Source organism: Triturus cristatus, chromosome 12 (assembly GCF_964204655.1).
Source record: "Triturus cristatus chromosome 12, aTriCri1.1, whole genome shotgun sequence".
NCBI classification, from domain to species: domain Eukaryota; kingdom Metazoa; phylum Chordata; class Amphibia; order Caudata; family Salamandridae; genus Triturus; species Triturus cristatus.
The window spans coordinates 112,114,162-112,137,892 of NC_140595.1; the positions used below are offsets into that span (position 1 = coordinate 112,114,162).

General features: G+C 46.6%; 1 protein-coding gene across 2 annotated transcripts in view; it reads left to right on the forward strand.

Moving 5' to 3' along the window:
* The first annotated feature begins 13,329 nt into the window (after positions 1-13,329).
* The window catches only part of DENND4B (DENN domain containing 4B), a 246,040-nt gene continuing 235,638 nt past the window's right edge, over positions 13,330-23,731 (forward strand). For both annotated transcript variants that reach the window (XM_085638871.1, XM_085638875.1), the window contains exon 1: positions 13,330-14,359. The gene's annotated coding sequence lies outside the window, so the exon portion shown is untranslated. The remainder of the gene's footprint in view (positions 14,360-23,731) is intronic.

Consider the following 23,731-nt stretch of genomic DNA (forward strand, 5'->3'; position numbering starts at 1 on the left):
GTTATCTTACAGGCGATCCAGGGCAAGCAGCCCCTCGCTGCTCCGCCCGCCTGGTGAGCCAGCACGCACGGTGGGTCGATGCCCGGCAGTGCGGCACATATTTATTTTCAGATCATCCACTGGGTCACGTGATCTGTCTCCTACTCCCGCCCCTTCTGACAGGGGCGGAGCGTGTTGTGGCACACCCCCGGTTGGTCAGGCCCCCCAACCGCCCGAAGGACTAACGGGGCGCCGTCGCGGTCTTCCCAGAACCCCCTTCGGCTCCTGGACCTTGGCTCGGGCACCCTTACTGTGCCGGACAGGGGTACCCTTACTGTACCGCCTGTCGCAGAGGTACCCTTACTGTACCCGTCTGCCTCCAGATCGCCCTGTAACTCCGCCACAGCTCTGGGGAGGCTACCGTCGCTGCCAGAGCCCCCCCTTCCTCCCTTCGCTGTTATAGGTGCCCTGCCCCTGCGAGCCAGCTTTTAGTGGGCTAAATTATGGGTCCTGTTCTGTAACCCGTAAATGACGGCATTAATTTGCAACATTACTCAGAAGCCCAGGGCAGACTAACAAAGGATGTCTTTTGGCCCCACTGCCGTTCAGCTTAGACGTGAATGGTGTTCCTAACTTTCTTAGCGATGCCACTGCTGATCTTCCTAACGTAATTATGGGAAGATCTAGCACACAGCTTTCCAAACTTTTCATGTTGGTGACACACCTTTTAGAGAATCTTCAACTAGGGACACGGTAACGCGAGCGAGTGCAGCGAACAAGCCCAAACCACCTCAGGGGGGCTCCCTCCGAGAAAATTTTGACAAATTAGTGGCCAAATGGTGCATTTCCAAGCAAATTTGAGAAAGCAGGAAGGTTAATAAAGCAATTGTGAATCTGTTCTAACAAAGACAGTGACTGGCAAAACTGGTTGTAAGGAAGGTTAGGTTTGGGCCTGAAACAAGAATATAATCATGCACACATTGACACATGCCCCAGTGATTTACGGCACAAAAAGGGAGGGGGGGGGGGGTGCACGCACTGCCAACCCTTTCAACCATGCACAAAGTCCACCTGTTGCCTTGCTGAATATGAGTTATACAAAAATCCGTTCAGGAAGGGGGAATTTTGAGTGGTAAAACTATCATTCAACCTATCAGCCGGTCTCTGCGCATTGAACTCAGGTGGGACTGCTTTCCTCATTACAGCGTGCCAAAAGGCAACAGAAATTAAGACAAGTGATATGTTTTTCCATTCAGTACTTTGAGGTAAAATTAACCGGATATAAGACATAAGGACAAATACTTACATGCCATATAAATTGTAACTATATCAAAATGTATGGGGACACAACATATCTCACGAAAACCATTCATTGATTTTTAAACTGAACTGAACTGATTTTTAAAAGAAAAAACATGACATTGAAGGTGGAAGAGCCACGCCAACATTGCCCATGGGAAATTCTAATTAAGTTGGAGAACCACATTTCTGAAACCTCAAAAATGGTTAGGAAATCAAACGGTTGCCCAAGCTGTGTCATCTTTCAATAATCTAGTTCTGATCTAGTCAATAATATCAAAAGACTTAAGATTGGACTAGAAAACAACGAAGCAAACACAAGAAGATGATGAACAGAACGCTGAAACTTTGCAGACACTGACCCCCAGTCACAGATCTGGGTTTAATCCATAATCATTCTTTAGCTCACTGTGCCACCTCAGCTCAGACCCAGCTATATGACAATGAATTTACACTGGAAGAATAAGCAGTAAACACAGAGCTGGAATCTCAACCAATTTTGAAAGTTAGAAATATAAACAAAGCATTTACTTAACAGCAAAAAAAACACAGCTTGCTTGAAACGTGACTTTCGGAACGTACAAACAACCAGAGCGCAACACTACCTTGATGGCTAACTGATCAACTCTAGTTTTACAGTTATATACACAAACATCTCAATCCAGCATATAGTAAGGCTCACTTTAGTGCACAAGTAACAGAGCAGTCATAGGATGGTAAGCATGTAACACAGGTTATTTGAACATGGTTTTTCAAGTGCGCAGCTTTAAAAATGAATGTCTAGATTAGAATTAGAGAAGCCAAACTGAGGCAGCTTGCGTCTGTGACTACATGATCCACACTAATGGTAAAGTATCTTCTGAAATTTGGAGAAGCCTGGTCAGCCCCAGGTCTGTTATTGTTTGCTAGGCATAAATGTGCATACAAATATGTGACATTTCCAGACTCGTGCACACACTCTCTCACATACACACACAGATATGACCCAAAGAAGTGAATACCCGTGTCTAAACTTCCCATGGAAAAATGAATGGGAAAAACACATTTTGGGACTCCTCTGCCGCTTTCCTAGGCCCCCGCTTCATAAATCGGCCAAAACTTTCCATTCGCACCCTAGTTAAAAAGTAGCACTCTTTTAAAATGCTTTGATGAGATTTGTCAAACGGGGCCAAAGTTATTAGCAACACAATAAAAGCATTGAGTGACGTAATATGCACCATGGTAGAACTATATTTACTATTTACGCTGTTAGTGCTTGTAATCACGTTTATCTGCTTCTGTCATCATTGCAGCACACGTATTTTATGCAAGAATAGCATTGGTTCAATAAATATTTTTGAAAACATCCCACTGTGTATTCTCTGTATATGTCTCTGAAAATAAGTGAGCATGACTGAGTGAAAGGTTCTATACTGTTTCCACGATTCCTGAGGAATCAAGGATGTCATGTTCAGTGGTTGCTAGAAACCATTTGCTCCATGGTAGTTTGGGGGGGGGGGGAGCTTACGGTGGCACCATGAGCTAGCTGGTCTATAGGCCAACATATCCGGTGAAGTTGTGTGGAATCAGCCTTGATACCACGCCCTTAGTTGAAGTTGCCTGAACAATGCGCAAGTCCTATGGGTTGTTAGGAACTACACAACACTTTGCTGTTTGTGCATTGAAAATTGCTCCTGCAAAAGGCTTTATATGGAGCGGTTGCAAATGAGACTTGACTGCATTTATGGTGAATCCTCGATTGTGGAGAAGCAAAATGGTCTCTTGAGTGTGCTACAGGGACTGGTTGAGATTTACACTCTTTGGCAGCTTACCATCCAGTAAAGGAAAGAAGTGGATGCCCCCTCCTTATCTGTGCGGCGACAACCGCCAGCCACATGGTGAAGAAACTTGGGATGGAGGTGACATTGAAAGGTAGCACCCTGAACTGATAATGCTGGGCACTTACAGCAAATCTCAGGTACCACCGATGGGCTGCATGGATTGTTATGTGAAAGTAGGCGTGTTCGTGAGATGCATGAGATCTACACCCACCATGTGGTCATCTTGCCGGAGGAAAGGTATGACATTCTGCAGTGTTATAATATGAAAGTATTCTGAGAGGATGTATATGTTGAGAGGCTTCAGATCTAGAAGAGATCCAAGTGTGCTATCTTTCTTGTGGATGAGGAAGTATAGGTAATAGACTCCTGCCCTACTGACAGCGTGGTAATGGTTCGATTGCGCACTTATGAAGGACTGTTGGAACCTCTTGCAGCAGGTGAAGATGTTCACCACTGAGAATGTACTTGTGTTGGGGGGGTAGTAATAGGCAATAGCCCTGCCAAACTAAGTGCAGTACCAGGGTGTTTGTGATCTGTCGCCATGCAGATTGGAAGTACTGGGGCCTTCCAGGTGTTAAATGATTGGGGTGAAGCAAGAGTCATTGTTTGGTGGGAAAGGCACCTTTACTGGCACCTCCTTTGCCCCTACCCCCATTTTTGTTGTTATGGAACACTCCTCAAGAGTGCCCCCGGGGTGACTATTGACATTGCTCCTACTGTCTTTGAAAAGGTGCAGGTGTCTGAAGATTCGTTTTTGCTGTTTGCCCTGTAGTGCTCCCTCTGAAAAAACAATTTGAGGTGCTGATTGAAGAACGCCCATAGCCTTTGCTGTGCCTTCCCAGCATTTAATTTACTTGCAGCCAAAAGATGTGTTCCCCGTCGAACGACCAGTTCAACAAATACTGCGGGACCTCTGGCTTCAACCCCGGCACTTGCAGCCAGCCAGTTCTAGTTCGGAACTCTGTTGTGTCTGTTTGAACTCTACAGGTCTTCGTGCTCCTGGGCCCTTGATGCCCGCAGTTTATCTTCAGCCTACAAATAAAGAACTACTATATTCTTTATGAGAAGCGCCATCAAAACATTACAGACATTTGCTGCAAAAGGGCTCCTTTCTTTTTTTGGATCCATTTCACAGGGAAATAAATAAAGGAAAGAGAGAGTAAAAGTCGGATTTTCAGCAACAGAGAAGGACACGCACAGAAGGAGAGGCAATAAGGGGAAAGAGAGGCAATAAGAATAAGGGGAAGACGTGAGAGAGATGGGGGAAGCTGCCAGCTGCAGAGTGGAAGCGGACAAAAAGGAAGTGAGAGAGTCCTTTTCCTTCTATGCCCACACCGCCCGTCCCCTCACGGCCATGAATGGCCGAAAGTTACCTATAAGCTTTCGCTATTTCTGCCGTCCCGGACACATTTCTAAAAAAAGAAAAGTAGGGGACTTCGACCACTGGTTTTAATTCATCTTGGGGCCTAAACAGAGTTTGACAATTTGAAGCATTTACGTGGGGAGCAGAGGTCACCGTGGCAAAGGGAGAAGGCCGCGCGCTCGCGCATCTGAAAAGGGGTTTTATTTCATCCTGGGGGCCTAAACAGAAAATTATGGACATTTATCTGGGGAGCAGAGGTCACCGCCGGAAAGGGAACAAGGGCTCACGCTCGCATGACGCTTCTCGCTTCTCCTTCCTCCGCCTAGCCTACGCCGAACTGCATCACTGAATCCGAATGCAAAAGCATTCACCCTAATCTGGATGCAGACGTCATCGGCGCGCGACACACCCACAGGTGGGAGGCGACACACTACCGTGTCGCGCCACACACTTTGGAAAGCACTGATCTAGCACCTACATATGGAGTCAGAAAGAACCATGGCTGAAATCCTCATTCCATCGATTCCCTTCATATCCTAGCACGAAGAAGGTCTCAATTTCTACTTTGTCTACAAGGTGATGGATTGATAGCGTCACGGTTCCCGAATTGCTGCTGCTGCGAGGATTGCCTGATTTCTCGGCAGGGCAAAACATTGGACGTAACTGCTGTATGGACGCCTTTTATCATGACTCCGGATAAAGCCAATATGACTGACTGAGCTGCCGAAGCATACATCTCTCAGCACGAGGACCCAAATTTGTGAACGTTTCCCAACTCCCTGGCTCCAAGGAAAGGCTGAGCGAGAAGAGCAACACCTAAATCTGTTTCTCAGGCTGGAAAATATGGCATGGGTAACAAGGCATTGGTGGAATAGGCGCTTATGGACCTGCAATCCTGTTAAGAATTTTCGATTGGCCAAATATGGGGGCCTTCCTGGCTTAGAATTGTGTTCCCAACAGCTACAGCACAATAAGCAGGGTGAAGGAAACAAGAGTTCACCGCTTTCCCTACGTATATAAACACAAGCTGACATCACGGGTCTCTAATGAGGGGGTGGACCCTTAAAAGCTGTGAGCATCAGAAAGTATGGGGGCAACAGCCTCTGTCTATGTGCTCTCACCCAGCACGCGGGAAACATATGCTCACTGTCCGTGGCTGCTTCATGTCACTGTCCCTGAATGGTTACTGCCACAAACCTTAACTGGTGACAGCATTGTTGGCAGGTGATTCGCTGAGACAGTCACACCTTACTACAGCATGCTAGGCCAAATCAATGAACAATCGATAAAAACTGCTAACTCTGCCATGTTTACCTTTTTCGGCCATTAACTCCCTAAGTTTGCTTCCTTTCACATTGTATTATCCTATTGTTTACTACAAACTGACCCATATCTTAGCAACACCTCCTCGTTTTAGCCTTTCTTCTAGCAAATTAATTTACATTAAATTGGACGATAGAGTCTTATACTAGTCCCGCTGTTTATCCCAATCTTTTCTTACTCTCCACTGGGACAGCGTATCCAATTTCCTTGCTTGTTGAATAGAGGCTAGCTTTTGGACTTTATTGCTGCTGAAAGGAGTTAATAGGTTGCCTACAGTCCTTGTTATACCGGTGTTGCTGTGCTATAGGTAAGTCGCGGCACCGACATCGTGGCTTGAAAAGGGAACTTCTTATTTTATCAAATAATTTGTTGTGAGCCCCAGTTGAGATTTCGTTCATATCCTCATAGTTGGCAGTGTCTCTATCTTGCCAATACCTGGGTCACGTCCGCCTTAAATGATGACAATACATCTGGCTTTTCCGCTAGCCTTGCCCATTAACCTGTCAAATGTCAGTGGAGAGCAGCACATCTCTGGTCATGTTTATTTCAGAAGGTGTTAAGTGCAAAAATTCAAGAGGTATGGTCGCTCTCTGCCCTCTCAATTATTACCATGTAGATGGGGGCATGCCATTCACGGGTGTCTGGTTGAAGTATGCACGGGTAATTGACACTCATTCTGGGGTGTCTGGTTGAAGTATGCACAGGTCATTGACACTCTCCCACGTGCAGTGATGTGAAACGTTTGAAGTATTCCATCAAATTCAGCCAGCCACCCCCTAGGTGGAGGCTTGCACTCCCAAACTTCTGTTAGTGTAAAACCCCGGCCACACCTTCATTTCAGTGAAATTTAGTAATTCACGACACTGACAACCCCAGGGGCCAAATACTGGGCTGTGTAAATGCGGCCCAATATCACCATGAACAATTAGCTTGGAGTGGATGGGTGTTAACCTAGGCTGGCTGAAGGCAAAAACTTTGACACTAACTCCTGGCAAGATGTGCCAACGCAGGTAGACTAAAGAGTTATCCAGCCCGCCTTACTTCCTTTCCCAGTTCGACACAGGTCGAAGAAGAATGCCCCTTCCAGAAAGGTCATGGCCTTATCCCTGAAGCCTATCCGTGCAGCCTTCTACCGGAAATCTACAGCATTGCTTTGTGAAGCTTTTTCTGTTTCCCCAATTAATTGTGGTCAATATGCTCTCCCTCAGTTTGAACGAAATCTGGCTAATCGTACGCCTGCCTAATTCCCAGGGCTGTCTGGCTTAATGCTTTACACCAGGAATTGCCCCACCAATGTAGCCTTGCACTGAAACTTAACTGGGTGTCTCTACTTTCCTTTTAGAGCTAGAAACGCCCCCCGTGCTCCTTGTGCTTAGTAAATGGACCCGCTCCTTAGTTCCCAGCACATCATGCACTTAGATGTCATCCGGCCCTAGTGCCTATCAAACAACAGTGACAGCCTCTGTCACCTTGAAACAGTACATAAACAAACCTCACAAGGTCGCAGAAGCGGCAAGCCAGGCTAAGTCTCTGTAAACCGTGCCTCCCTGGCCTCCCTGTGGAACAGGGAGAATAACCTCAAAGATGTTAAGTATGATCGACAAACCCAGGCCTTCCGCATGTCTCAAAAATAGCTCAGGCTGCTGTCTTTCCTGTATAGACTAAGCTGCCAATATGACTGTGAGTTGCAGAAACATTACAGCAGCTGTTTCCGAATAGCAAGGCTAAAGATGAAAGGCAGCCGCATCTCTTGACTTAAGCGTGGAACTCACAAAATACCTTCAAGATGTTATGTATGACACACAAACCCAGGCCTACAACTTGCCTCAACACAGCTCAGGCTGCCGACTTTTCTATATGCACTAAGCTGCCACTATGACTGATTTGAGAGAAACCGTACCCCAGCTGTTTTCTAATAGCAAGGCAAAGATGAAAGACAGCAGCATCTCTTGACTCAAGCGTTGAACTTACAATAATAACACTGGTAGCTCAATTTCTGTGTTACACCTTTCCACAAGCTGACCATTGCCACTTGGGCCACAACTTCGTCCCTTCGTACCTACTGGCATGGAACAATGCCAAAGCGATTCCCCCCTAGTACCGGATAATCCTAATAAATGCTGCATTTTGGGCCAAAGATACCAGGGAATAAATGCAAAGGGGGCTCTCCAGTGCGTGTGAACCCATGTCATTGCGATTAGTAACTGTTGCTCTGTTCGAGCTAGAACATGCGACTTTATTCATTTAATCAATTAATCAGCAAAGCATGCTGGAGATGAAGGGATATGTGGCCGGCCCAAGGATATACAAAAAGAGGCACGGCGATGAAAGGTTCCAGGGACATGGCGGAGTGAAGCGGCCTCACGACTTTTGTAACCTTGTAGCGCAGGTACGGCTGGCCCTCGAAATTTATTTTAACTGACAACACAAGATGGAGCCCTACATGTGGACCTACGGAAAAGCTGCTGTATTGCCAGCGGCGCAGGAGTCTGCATAAGACACTGCATAGGGCATAAGCAATGTGGGTTTCTATTCCTATTAAATGCGTGCCTATGCACGATGATGCCGGGCCGATACCGAAGGCCCTTGGCACTGGTGCGCCACAATGCAAGCTTGCCTGTATCACAAGAAAAAACTTTCCCCAATTGGACATACACACAACCGCTTCTAGTGTCCTGCAATAACAGCTATTCCGAAACTCGCTAACGAAAGCTACCATTGGCCAGAAATTAGCAAAACTAAGCCCCATTGTGCGAAACAAGCGCCAATCAGTGACAACAGTCTTAAGAAAAACACCATCAGCAAGTAAAAGAAGAAAGCATAAAAGGAACGACTAAAGTAGCATACCTTAATCATGTTTGTAATGATTATAAGGAAAATAAATATACGTTCTTGTATATCGAAAGCTACACGCGCAATGTTTTTGTGGCGTTGGCGGCGCCCTGTGCAAGAATGTTGTTGGCGCCCCCCCAATGCCGCCTCCCCCACGGATTCTCTCACTAGCCCCCTTTAACAGTTGACCAAGTTTCCATAACCACACTCCCAGATGCATTGAATTAGTTATATAGCGCCACTCCTACCAGTGTAGGGTGTCCGAGAACTTTGCATCTCACACAAAAACCGCCGGGCCAATCAATCATATGCATGTGAATCTGTGTACAGGAAATGTTACCTGAGCCAAAGGACTCAAAGTGTAGGGGACTCATGTCATCCCTGCTGGCAGGCAGTATAGTTTAAGGCTGCTTGGTATGGAGAAGCACAAACTCAGAGTCTAAAAAGAAACAGCATAGTTGGGAGTTCTGTTTTATAATAAGAATCGACTCCTAGCCAACTTAACCCTTTTTGCAACACTGATCAATGTCCTAATAATGTATACTTTGCAGTGTGTATGCAGTTCTAGGATGAAAGTTGATAGCTCACTATCCTATATTAGGACTAACACCTTATAAGTCTCTCCCTCGTGGAAGTGACGCCGGAAGCGGATATTTGTGTGCTTATCCATTGTGCAGAAGTGCGCCTCTGCAAAGGAGCCGGATACAACCGATTTGCTGTTTTTTTTTTTTTGCAACGGGGTGCTTATTAAGGTTAACAGGACTTATTTCCAATGAACATTCAGCTGCTATTGTCAAGCACCCGCACTTTCTTAAAGCCGTCAGATGTAATCAGTTTCCAGCCAGCACTTGTTAAATTATTCTGTATTCATTTTTTTTTTTTTTTTTTTTTTTTTATAACTTGATCTTTTACAATGTCCGAATATTCGGTCTACTTTTAAAAAAAATTGACTGGTTTTATCATTATTGTACATTGTAAAGGATTTAATTAACTATAAACAGTACAGATTCCGTATTTCCACACTGTTTGTGGCCTTTTTCCCCTTGACCGTTCGTTACCCCCTTCCCTCTTCCTATCCTTAAGTCACTCCCCGGCAGTCACTGGGTTACTGTTGCACTTTTCTTTTTATTTCTTTGGTACAATAAAGTTGGCAGTGAGTCAAAATAAAGGGTAACAACACAGGTGTGGGGTCCTCCAGGTCCAACTTCTCGTCTCCCTTGCTTGCTTCCCGGCTCCGTTCGGGGAATAGGTGAGCGTGGACCCAAAAGAAAAGAAACAGAACAAACTGGTTTTAAACTTCTACCAGACTGCAGCAGCGTAAAAAGGGGAGGGCAAGTGTACCGTCACCAGTCCCTAGTGAATGTGCCTAACGTGGGGGAAAAACAATTGGTGACTTCAGTGACGTCCCTTAAAACGAGCCCACAGCCCCTGAACAAGCCCCGGCTGGATAATAGGTACTCGCCTCGAGCCCCGACCCTCCGGGGCCGAGGTGTTGGGAGACCAAGCCTCCGTTCCGTCAGGGAGTGCAGTGGTCCCGGGCGCAGTGCTCCTGGAGCTGTGTTCCTTCGCTGGGTCTCCAGCGGTGGTTCCTGGATCGGCTCCTCCGACTTCAGGCTCCTCCGCTCCTCCCGCCGTTCTCCAGAGGGTTGTACTCTCCCGGTCGTCCTGTTCGGGTTCCTCTGCGTCTTTTCCTGCCTCCGAATCTCCCGCCACACTGTTCACGGGATGTCCGTCGCTTTTAACAGGCTTGCTCACACCACCCTGATTAGACGCTAGAGCGCCGCCTTCAATTCCTGGTCGCTCTTCGGCGGCGGCCATCTTGGAATGGTCGGAGCCGTTTTCGAAGGAGACATCATCACACTGTTATTATCGGGACAGGCGGAAATCACAAATATTTCTCCATTCTCAAATCCGCTCTAAGTCACCGAAACAAAGAGCACCTGACAGAACAGGGTCATCGTATGTGAATTCAAAATCAGAAACTATAAGGTCAGCCAAACATTATCTATGTCCAATGGATCCAAGAACATCCCGTCCCAATAACCCTCATTTAATCTCTGGTGCTACAGACAAAAAATGTGAAGACGCAACTAATCTATGGCCTTTTTCCAACTTATTAACGTTGCACTGAACTATAATGCACTGCCTCAGATGTGAAGCCAAATTGTACACTGTAGATGCCCACCAGATGATAAATTTCCACCCGTAACAAAAGACACATATCAATTTTGCTGTACACTTGGAAAATAATAAAAGGTCTCTAAACGATCAATTGTACCTTTTACCCAACTCACTCTCATTTTACTAATGTAAAATACAAATCAATGACAAATTTTGGATAGCTGGTAAACTCACGATTTAGACGCAGCAGTTAAAGCTGCTGGACACATTCTCTATCAGGAGGCGGAAATGCGAGCGCTAGCATTGCAATTCTCCAAGATTATTAGCTGTGGCTGATCCCTACAACACACACACTGCCAAAATTGGGGCCTAGCGCCACATAGTATGGGGAAAGACGAGAGGCGGCACTGCCCTGCACTCCCCAATGAACACAGCGCCAGACCAAGGGCACAACCACGTGACCGACGCCAGACCAGGAAGCAGGGGCACAGGAACTCGCGCGGCACAGGAAACCAACGGCATGAAAGCCCTGCACCACAAAGACCCCTCCCCCTGCCTCGCACCCACACTCGGCGTCCCCTGCACCCTACCCCGCCGCATTTACGGCAAACGATCGGTAACTAGGGGTGCAGGGTGACCAAAGCAAACACTCCTTTCCCGCGCATTATCTTAATCAATCGCGCACTGGGCAGCCGCTGGGACGATCGGCGTGAAAGGGGGGGGCACCCGATCTAGTCCTCCCTACCCCGTTTACCACGAAACAATTTAAGGCTACCTCCACGACCGCCCTGCCCGCAACCGAAGAAACCCCGCACTGTTTACCTCCGTGCCTGACAGTGCCCGACAGACTGCGACATTGCCGTAATGCATGCAGTGCGTGGAGAGAAGGGATTGGATGCCGAAATGAGATGGTGAAAAGTGGCAGACCCAATAGATATGCCTGAGAGACGATCGCGGGCCCGGGTACCTCGACAGGCGGTTGGCCGTGCAGGCAAGCAACCGCTGCTCCCAGAGTGGCAAGGAGAAAGCGAGGATGCAGAAGATCGAGGTGAGGAGAGCCGCGTGCGAAAGTTAGGTGCCGCAGAGACCACTGCGTGTGTGGAGAGTCGTGAAGTGCAGCGAGTCGTGAAGTGCGGCCTACCTGAGTAGAGGTAAGCACATCGCCGGATGATCGAAGGAGACTCCAGGTGCTGGGAGCCTGGTAACATCCCGGCCGATGAACTGCGTGTGGCCCACTGAGAGAAAGGTGCGCGGCAGTGAGCTACAAGTCTAGTGCACTGCTGGGGCTGGGCTGAGTGAAGGGACACTCTAGAGAGTTGCTGAATCCCGACCTGTAGAGCTTTCCTGGCCTGACTGAGGCGATCCTAGCGTTGAAGCATAACAAACACAATTGTCGATCCCTGTCCCGCAACTGACCGCCACCCTGCCGCTTCCGACCCCGCGCGACCATCTCCGCCCCTCCCGTGGTATCCGACCACAGGGCCCCTGTACTACCTGGGCTTAACCCAGGGACGGGGCCGGGGGGGGAGGCAAGAGCATGGACATACCGTAATGACTGGCGGCGACGACGACGATCCCGACGACGCATGTCCGGGCAGGAGCGGCGCGCAGGAAGCAGAGGAGGAACTGGGCGAGAGGGATGCCTAAGTAGGGGGGGGGCTAGCCTCGCCCCCCTATCGGCCCGCCTCCCACCTGCCCACTCATAGGGAGATCTCCTCCCTGGGCGCGGCCTCGGGCTCGAAGCAGAAGAAGGAGGAGGGGAAGGCTGCGACGGGCGGCCACTAGAAAGCTGCCCTGCTGATGTCCCACTGCGTGGGACGCGGGCAGCGGCAATCCTATGTCAACTTTCTGAATGTCCCCAAGATGTCTTTAACAAACTAGACAGTTGTGACCTAAAAAAAGTTTCAAGCTAAAAGAAGAAGCATTTTTGGGGAGTCTCAAAACCACATGTTGCCATGATAGTCCCTGGCATTGAGGGGAGCTACTGCATGTGCTTCCGATGAAGAAGCAGAACGCTGTCACTCACAGTGAAATTAGCCAATGGCTGAAGTGGGTTGGCCCACTGCCCTATGCTATTCTGTAGCGGTCGGACAAAAATATGAATGATAATACACCAATGTATGAAGAGGGGTGGTAGAAAGCCCCCATAAATAGGCATATTTTAGGTATACGTTTGTGGGATCTGCAATCGAAAGCTAAAAAAAAAATATTATTTGTGTTCCAAATTGCCACAAGTTTCAGATTTTAAAACGTAGGTCGTATGACGGCACATCACAAAGACGAAAACTAGTCTGAGATATAAAGTTGTTGAAAATGGATGTTGGAACGACAAGGTAAAATCACACATACACTTTTGTTAACGTCGAAATATGTTAGCCTGCCAGTTATTGCTTCTCTGACACTCAGCACAGACTCTCTGTCCTCAACCGTGCTCTCGTTGCTCTTTGGTACGGGGGCGTTCTAGCCTCAAATTAATCTCGTTACACTGCTACAGGTGGCGCTCTAGCGCTCGGTTCAGTCTCGTTACCCGTGCAACGGGGGTGTGTCTACATCTCACTGATGACAAATACAGCAGCTGAGATTACGGTGGCCGGCGAGGGACAGTCAACGGATTGTAAGAGACAGCTGGCCAGCTTAAGGGGCTAGAAGAGTAGAGGCTCCGAATGAGACTGACAGGAAGACCTCAGCGCGCACACACTGACATTCTGTCATTCAGAACTGATGCGCTCTCCCGCACAGAGACCTCCAACAGAGTACCTCTCAGTTCAGAAACCCGGTTTCCAAAGAGACCATACCACACTCCCTTAGAAAAGAGACACCTGCATAGAGAGACCTCCAGACACAGCCACCTTCCTACAAAGAGACACCTCAGTACAGACCTTGCCAACCCCGGCTCAGAGACTAAGGCTTGCAAAGAAACCTTAGTAAATACCCCTCATAAAAGACAGTCCAGTCAAGAAAGACAACCCCAAGCATTCATTACGCAGCTCAGTGAGACCCTCTCTTACAGAGACGTAGCCGAACAGTTGGATCTCACTGTCCACCACAGATCGAACCCCATAACATATACACCCCACCGCCTCTTTGGATTCTAAGCGCCTCCCCGCCTCCAGTAGAGAGAGGAAAGCCTCCCTGGGATCTGCAGTGGAGAAACTGTCAAAAACGGCAGCTCCCATTAAGAGAGATCAACTGCAGAGAGATTTACCCTAACACTGAGTGGAGAGCCGCATCTGTGATCCTGCAGAGAGATACAGTGCACTGATCAGTGAAAGAACCTGGGCACTGACAATGGCCTGAGAAAGAGACCCGGGTAACACTGGAAGAAAATGCCGAGCGACACCCCGGGGAATCCCCAGAGACCCCGGGGAATACACACCGGCGCTCAATCTGCACCATTGGGACGGTACTGGAAGAAACTGCACACCAAGACCTCAAGCAGCCCTAAAGCAAGATCTCCTAGCGGGACATTGTCCAGGGTAATTCATTGTGACACTGGCACATTTAAAATACAAAAGGACGCTCTTCAGAGACGAGTGAAACTTCTTCGGGTAGGAGATCGATGGAGAAGACCACGGCGAGAAGCCACAAGCAAGGAAGACATCAGCACCTCTTGTATTGTAAGGTCAGTGAAAACTTCTATCACGAATTTAGGAAGTGGCCAGCTGTGCAGGAAGTAGGTCGGAAAAGTTGGGTAGGTCCCTAGTACAGCGTCTACTAAACTGAGTGTGGTAACTCGATTTGTGGTGGGTCGGGAAAGTCCGTGCAATAAATTAAGATGCCTTTCACTTCTGTGTTTATCTTCTCACATTTGCGGGTGCTTCAAACAAAGCGGTCAAATGTCAGGCAATGTCTTTTGACAAATTACTGCTGATCATTTAAATACGAGGATTGGTGTTTTCTTTCTCTGTTAACAAAGTGAGACTTTATTACTACTCAAGGTAGCCTGATGACCCATTTTCTCAACGTGATTTAGGGCTCATGTCCGCTTCCCTGTGCCAATTGAGATAATGTGAAATAAGTAGAACTTAACAAATAACATGCTAACTGAATCTTTGGATGCAACATTTAGTTTTTTCTCTTTTCTTTTCTATATACCACTGCAATTTAAGAATAAAGCCGCTTCCAGGATATATGTTCTACTTTTATGAACATTTTCATATACTTTTCTTGTAAGGAATCATCACTTTCAGATTCTTGGTGTTTTATTGTTGTAACTGTTAGTGGAAATTCAACCGGGGTCTGTAGTAAACTAGGGTTAGATGTAAGAAATTATTATGCGGATGTAACCCTACAATTCACAAAATCACAAAACTTGGAATTGCAAACTTTTATGTATGAAAGCCCTTTTGTGATTCGGAAAAGTCTTTTGTAATTATCAAAGAGGGTTTGCTAAGCATTGCAAATTGTAATTATGAGGGGGCTTGAAATGGGCGCCCCTTTTGTAGGAAGCTGGCTCTTTTTATAGTGGACCAAAACGAGGTACACTGTGTAAAGAGTCCAGGCAACTCATATTGGTTTACAGAGGCAAAAATGATAACACCTAATGCTCCCTTATATGGTAGTGTGGGTGAGCAGTTTAGGCTTGTCAAAGGATAGTGTTAAACATTTATTGCACACACAGGGTCAGTAAGTGAGACACACTCAATAAAGAAATCCACCACCAATTTATAAAAACAACATAGATGTTTAGATAAATTTCAGACACCAGGATAATCGTAATCAGGTAAGTACTTTTTAAGATTGTGATTTTTCAAGGCTTAGAAAATGCTCTGTTATTGTATCGATAAAGCGGCAATGTTATCCTTTTGGTGGGGGGGGGGACATATACTACATTCAGACACTTAGCAACAGCTTACAGGACTGTTCTTCTGGACTTAAGGTAAGTATGGTGCAAGGTCCAAAGCAGCACCAACAAGTCACCTCAGTTGGCTCTGTGGTGTCCGGGTGTAGAGGTACTTCTTGATGTCAGGTGCCCGTTTAAGTCAATGGGAAACATCCTGTTGAAAAGAGGTTTCAAGCAGGACTGAGGGGCCAGTCCGGTAGAACTCACAGGGGATCTCAAGTCTTGAGGGTCTCGGGCACGCAGGGACACAGTCTGTCCAGTCAAACTCGGGGTGGGGGGTTCGTGTGCAGTGTGGCTTTGTCCGGGGGTCGCCTCGCTGAAGACTCTGAGGGTTCTCGGTTCCTGCAGAAGGAGGCTGCAGGCGGCGACTGAGGGACCAGTCTGGTCAACCCCAAGCGTGGGCTCAGCTTTAGAGGGTCCAGGACCATGTTAGCCCAGTCTCCTTCCTCTGACTCGAGCAAAGGAGCGCGGGTTCAGGGGTGCTTTGATGCGTCTGGTTGTGGTCGGTCAGAGACTTACTCCAAGTCTTGGTGACCCTGGTGAAGAGGGAAAACAGGGTAGCAGAGCCACTCTTGGTGCTGGCCAGGTGGAACCTGACGTCCCTCAACGGTAGGTCTTGTTTTGTGTCCTTTTGGAATCTGGACTGGACCACCAACATGCCTTGGTTGCTGCACTGCTCCGTTACCCAGGGTATTGGTGTTGGGCAGCTCCTGAGTACACTGGCTTCTCCAAAGTTGGTAAGAAGACGGATCTGACCTCCTGGAGCACGAAGACCTTTCTCCTGTCGCCGCTGCTCTTTTGGTGAGCCCGATGGCTGGCAATACGGTGGACCAGCAGATGCTTTGTGATGCCTGCAGATGCAGGGGAGCAGCGCCTCTATTCCAAGAGAGATCTTTCCTGGTTGTTGAACAGCTGGACAGTCCTCGAAGTGTTTCGGGGACGGTGTCCAGCGTTTGGCGAAGTCAGTCCAGTGATGGTCAAAGTTCAAGCAGTCTGGCAGGGTTTTGTGGAAATCTTCCATGCAGGTCTTCAGTTCACACTCTCTTCGGTCTTTCTTCTTTCTTCCTTGTTTTCCAGTGGTTGAATCTAATTTCCTGATGTCAGGGGGTCCCCTAAATACTCAATTTACGGGTGTTTAGGGGAGTGAAGGGTAGTAGCCAATGGGCTACTTACTCTTGGAGTCACTACACCCGCTAGATGACCACTTCCTTTGGGGAGTGGGAATCGACCTGTCCCAGAATTCCTAATTCCGCCACACACAAGATGGTGGAATTCCTATCTTTGTGTACACTTCAGGCTTCCCACTCAAGTGGTGTGTGCAGCCTGGCAGTGCAACACGTCTCCTGCATAACTAATTTTCCCGCCTATCCCGGTGCCAAATAGGCCTCAGGGGGTGGCAGCCTCCAGGTCTGGGAGAAGCCAGTCTCGCATGTCAAAGTTGATGGGCTCTTTGAAGCTCCCTACCTAAACATATTCTTTTCCTAGCCTTTCTGTTTGGAGTGTAAACACCTCTTGCCAGAGCAGACATTGTATCTGACCTCTGAGAGTGGGTCTCTCACCTCCTAAGGCGTCAGACACTCATTTGTTGTGGCAGATAGGACCAGTCATCCAGAACACTAGAGGGCTGGTAGGTTTCAGGGGGTACCTCTAAGGTACCCTTAGGGTGTATATTTTAATAAATCCAACACTGGAATCCGTGTGGGTTTATTAATATGATGTGTTTTATACCAAACACCACGGGTTCCAGTGAAGCTGTTATGTAGCTGGGAAACTCGTTTTGACCAGTGCCGAGTACATACCTTAAGATGACTTCCCAGCTCACTTGTAATATCCAGCAATGGAGCTAAAGATTACAGGAGATTATCTGCTCGTGCAGATATGTTCTCACATGTGCTATAATGCACCCTGCTTTAGGGCTCCAAGGCCAGCTTTAGGGGTGACTTACCTATAGCCCATGCAGTGTCTTTGGCATGGCACACAGGAGTGTGCCATGTCAAGTTTTCAAACAATGTTTGCACCATGTCTCGCGGTCTACAATGGTAGTCTGTATTGGTCTCTGTAGGGCGACATAAGATATGCTGCTGTTGCTGCCCTTGGGGATCTTCTTTAGTACTCATGTCATAGGTTCCTGGGGTACCACTTACTAGGGACGTACAGGGGTATAAAAGTCTGTTGCCAAATGTAGAACAATCAGTTATAACTGTTTAAAGGAAGAAGCACTGCCACAGAGGTCTGGTGTTGGAAACTGGCTCTTTATGTGCTATATCAATAATCTGATATACCATGTAAAGAGTCCAGGTGTTCCCTTTTGAGTCGACAGGGGCTTACTATACAGTCTCAAAGTGCTCTAATAGGGTGTAGTGTGGTTGTGCAGCCTTAGGCTTAATACAAAGGAGTGCAAGACATTTTCAAATACACACAGTGATTAATACATGACACGCATGACTCAAGAAGGAGATCCACACCAATTTATAAAAATAGCAAGTATCTTTATATATGTTTAGGCATCAGAGAATTTTTTTTCAGGTAAGTACATTTTTAAATATACATTCTTTTCACTTTAAAAAGTGGACAGAGGGCAATTTCTGAGCTCCGCAGTGTTATCCTATGGAAGTAAGAACAAGTTCTGCGAACAGGTATAGTACTGCAACTTACAATGTCCAGGAGTTAAGGTGAGTGGTGGGCAAGGTCAAAGGCAGCACTTGCAGTAGACCACCAGCAGCTCGAGAGCGGCAGGGTGCAAAACAGAATTGGGAGCCCAAAGTATTTCACTAGAGATCGGTCACTTCGGAAAGAGGCTGCAGGCTCTGGCCCGGAGGCAAGTCAGGCTGAACCCGCAAGTGGGCTCAGATCTTGCGTTGCTCTGGGATGGGGGGGGCATCTATGGTCCTCTTCTCCAAGGCCCATGGGCGACAGGTGCCAGAGTGTCCTTTGAAGTTGGATTTTTCCTTACCTTAGCAGTTGAGGCGGGGCCTGTGTGCAGAGGCTGCATGTGATGCCGGGGAGTCCAGGAGGGGTGAAACCACGATGGACTCGAGTTCTGAAGGGCTGAGGGGCCTTGTTGACAACGGTGGCCCACTTCAACTCGGGCCAAAGGCGACTGCTACAGTGGTGACTTCGGATGTCGGGTATTGGCAGCTCCGGAGGCCTCCGTCTTCTCTTTTGGAGTTTCTTCAGAATAGGTCTGCTGTTCTCGGGAGATCTTGAGTATTTTTCGAAGGCAGACAGTCCAACCAGGTTTCTGTAGTCAACAGCTGCAGGACAAGTTGATTTTGCCACAGTTTTCGACAAGGGACACAGACATGTTAGCAAAGTTGGTAGCAGGTCAGCTGCTTCTTATCTCCTCTCTGCTTTTGCGGGTCTTCCGTGTCCTCTCTCTTATTAGGTTGTCAGGATCGATCTGCTTCTCTGGTGCCAGGGTCTCCCCTAAATACTGAATTTAGGGACATTCGGGGAGTGTAGGGTAGTAGCAAATGGGCTAGTGACCTTTAGGTTCATGACGCCCCCTATATGACCACTTCCTTTGAGAAGTGGGCAAAACCCTGTCCCAAAATTCCTATGTATGCCATCACAAAGATAGCTACTTCTGAAAAAGAATGTCATCCTCACAGTAGCCCACCTTAGTAACCTTGTGCTAGCCTGGAGGTGGTACACCTACCTGACTAACTACATTTCCTACCTGTGCAGGTGCCAAGGGGGTCCTGGACAAAGGGGTTGTCTTCATCTCCTGTGTGGGGGAGCCAGATTTGCATTTCAAAGGTGGCAGACCTTTGAGACTTGCCGCCCAATAAAGGCTAATCAGGAGGTCATCCTGTTGGAGGGGGTGTTACAACCTCTTCCCGGACAGGCTTTTGTTCTGGGTCTTCTGATAGCAAAAGGCTTTCACCCTAGGAGGTCAGAACAGCATCTCTGATGTCAGGCTGGCAGAAAACAGTCAGCAAGGACACCAGAGGATGATAAGTTTTCACAGGGCGCCTCTAAGTTGCCCTTTGGGTGCTTGTATTGATAAATCCAACACTGGCATCAGTGTAGGTTTACCAATACGAGATGTTTTGATACCGAACATCCCTATTTTTAGTGAATCCACCATGTAGCTGGGAAAATTGTTTTCACCAGTGTCCAGCACATGTTTTAAACTGGTTTCCTTGTCCACTTGCACTGGAAGATATAGGACTGACCAGCACAGGGGAATATCTGCTCATGCAAGTATACCCTCACATGTAATATTCAGCACCCTGCTTTCGGGCTGGTAGGCCTGCTGAATGGGTGACTTAGAAATATTACATGTGGGGGTAGGGGACGTGGCACACAGGGTTGTATGGCATGTTTTGTTTTCACTTTTGTCTTCACCGAGACACGCAGCCTGTGATAGTAGCCCTGCATGTGCTTGGTGAGGGGCCGCTTAGGGTGGCACAATTTGTGCTGCTGCCATTAGGGGCCCTCCTTGGTGCCCTAGGTACTAGGGGTTCCATTTACTAGGGACTTACAAAGGGTGCTAAAAGTTTTTGCTAATTGGGGGAAACTATTGTACAGTTTTGGGAAAGAGCTCTCGCACTGAGCACCTGGTTAGCAGGAACCCACTGCCCTTTCCGTCGAGATCACATCATTTACCAGGCAAAAATTGATGTGACCATGTCACAAAAGGGCACTTTACCACAGCTGGTTAGCAGGCCTCGGTACACTGTCAGTCAAAATCAGCATCTAGCAGCTAAAATAAAAGAGGGGGACAGCTGCAACAAAACCCCAGCTTCCTACACCTTTTATGTAATTATGCAATGAGATGTATTAATGGTTTGTCACTGCAATTTTCATTGCAAGCTACTGAAAAGTTACAGACACCACAAAGGAGGTGATAACATATTTTCAAGAGGAAGGTTTTGGAGCGGTCTAAAGGATGCAGCTAATCACGTTTGTCCAAGGATGAAGCTAGTGGTGAGCTGTCTCATTAATATTCATTAGGTGGTCCTATGAAGTCCCTGCAACTGGACATTTTGCTTTACAACTTAGAAGTACAAAGATCACATTTTTCAAATAACCAACTGGTCACAATAAGTCTGTGTGCAATTTTCACCCACTTTTGCGACCTGCCTGTTCATCTAGCTATAGATTTAGTTGACAAGCTGCGCACAGTCTGAAGGAAGCAGGGCAAAAGGCATAGGAGCTGGGCAGAAGTTGGCGGGACAATATGACTTAACTAGTTTGGTAATAACATGGGGAAAATGTCATAGCCAATACCAGGTTTGAGGGTGCCAAGTTATGCACAGTGAAATGCACACATAGATCACCATTGACTGATCTGTAGGTGCCTCTTTTTTCAATGAACATAAGTTTAATCCACTTCAGTTAAAGGAACCTAAGTGTAGTGGCATGACTGAAACACACGTGAGTGAACCTGACAAGCAATAAACAAATATTTATGAAATATATACATTTTTACAATCTGCAAAGAATTACATATAGTCTGACATACTTATAGACCAAGTAATAGTGTTGCACATGTAGTCCTTTTTATATTTAGCCTATAGTGTCTCATCAGTCTCCTGTAATAAAAATGAGTAAAAAAAGACATAAACATAATTCTCTATAGAGAAAATTTGGGTGAGCCCAATTTATCCACTGGCCTGTCCGCTAACATTCACATTTTGCTTTTTTATTCTACAGCATACAGCACGAGGCAGTGTGTAGCCACTTCTTCTATTGACTCTCTTGCACTGTGTGTGTAATCATTTTACTCAACCACATGTGCACATCCTCCTAATACTAAGTGCATTTCAGTGCCAATGATGGTGGCCAATATTATACTTTGCCAATACTGATCTGTGGGTGGGTGTCTCCAGCTTACAGTAATTCAAGTCAGTAATACTATTTTGTGTATCAATGAAAATCATATTTTCAATTAATCTGCATTAAAAAGAAGCAGCAATACTGTTAAAAATTATGATCTGCTTAATTTTTGGAATCTTCTGCTGTTTTATTGCAGGCATATGGCCACCTTGTTTTCTTTTTCTTATATATGCTTGCAGGGCAAAATAGTCAGTACAAAATATAAAAACGGCCATTGCAGCTTGCAGAGGTCAGACCTTTCGGCTTTGCCAAACTTGTTCTTTCAATGGCGTAGACTACATCTCAGAAGCACTTAATGTGAGCCAGTGGGAGTCCACTGGCACAGATTTTTGGGAACTGGCACTTATTTTTCCTCAACAGACTTTGATCCAGAGCAAGATAGAGAAAAACAAAAATAGAGAAAGACGGGGTAACAGATAGATAATACAACAGTGACAATGGGAGAGCAGAGATGAAAGAACCCCAGGAGTGAGATAAAAAGGCACTTAATGAGTGTTGGTGAATTAAAGAGGCATCAAGTAAAATTAAGACTACAGAGCCTTATCATCAATATTCAATAGCACCATCATTGGGCTTGGGAGCAAAACCACAGGCCCTGGTGTTTATTCTTTTACAAATTAGGCACTGACTGGGTTATTACATAAAGCAGACCAGGAAATAATATTTCTATCAGACCACTGAGGGGTAGCACTCATGAACAAGGGGCAAAGCTGACTGGTACTGGCTCACTGGGTTTATCAAATCACTCTGGGTTTGTGAGTGTTGTGTTACATAATAAAGAAAAAACTGTTATTCCAATTCAGAGATCTGGAATAGCAGTGTCTAAGTCAGGACACCAAGATATCCAGAGAAGCTCTGAGCAGTATGCAGGAGCATAAGTATCAATGGTGCAGCAGGGGCATTGGAACCACAGCCCAAGGGAATAAGGTGCCTAATGCGCCTATATTATGACCGTCTTTTGCTATCTAACCATGCATTGGTGGGTCCATTTTCCTTCCCTGCATGAATCCCATTCCACTCTCACTTAACCACTGAAGTGTAGCAAAGTGTTGCACATCCTCCTCGTACCCATTATCTTTCTGATCACAAGTTAATTTTTCTTCTATTTCTGAATATACAATCCTCAATTCTCCCTTTCTTTGTCTTAAAAGCCTCTCATTTCTATTTATGCTCCTCTTTCTCTTTAACTACTTTACTATTGATGTGCCACATTCACCTCCCTAACCCCTCCTTTCATGTTAACTGTCTGGCTATGCTTCTTCTCTTGTCCCTCCACTGAAGTTTCAGTTTTGTTCTGCCACCCTGTTTTATTTCCTAGTGGAATCTATTACTGTAACTCCGTCATTGTCCTTGTTAGTGATCATACTTCTTCTCTTTCTGCTTGTTCTAGTTTATTCCCTCAGATAAACTGTTAGCATATCATTCTTCAAATCCTCTACTGTGACATGATGCCTACATAGGTTGAGGAAGAATTTAGTCCCAATATCTTGTTTTTTTTTAACATTCTTTAGCAATGGTTTCCTACATGTTTTGTGGGATTGCCTCACGACTTCACGTTTGTTGTACTGTACAGCATACTGACACGTTTTTGGAATAGTGGTGACCTATAAAATTGTTAAATAAAATAAAGTGGATCCTCAACAGGATAGGTACTGTTCCGACCAGGCTCTAGTCTTGGCTCGATTAGGAATCAGAAACACACTTCTTTCAGGTTTGCACTTATTTCTTAATGTCTCCAAAATACACGCCTTTCACTGCTCTCCTTATAACCACCACCGAAAAATGTGATCTCATTGCTCCTAATTTGTTTTGTTTGCATTGCTTTTTGTTTTCATCTCTGTCAAGGTTAAGCAGCCGGCCATCCTCGGTGAACACATTCTATTCTATACATCCTCTCAGGGGCTTTGGTTTAGTTTTGTTGGGATAGGAATGTGGCTGGTATACAGTCGTGTCCATTGCATTGTGTTCCCAACTGTGACCACCTGGTGTCCAGGTTTTAGTATTTGTGGCCTGCCCCATGCTAGCTTAGCATGTGTGAAGTCCTATGCATGCTGTTGACATGATACTCGTCCTAGACTTGTCCTGGACCTCGAGTGATGCAGCAGCGAGCCCTCAGTAGTGACAGAAGACTGTTACCCTGTCACTGGATCATGCGTATAGTGTGATGGTGGCAGCATGCAGGTTTTGTACTGATGTTAGCATGACTTATTCTTTTTACCTGTGTCGCTGGAGTGGAAGCCGACTGGCCCACTCATCTAAACCTCTGCTGCAACCGGTGAAACTAGAATCCTGGTGCTCTCATCCCCA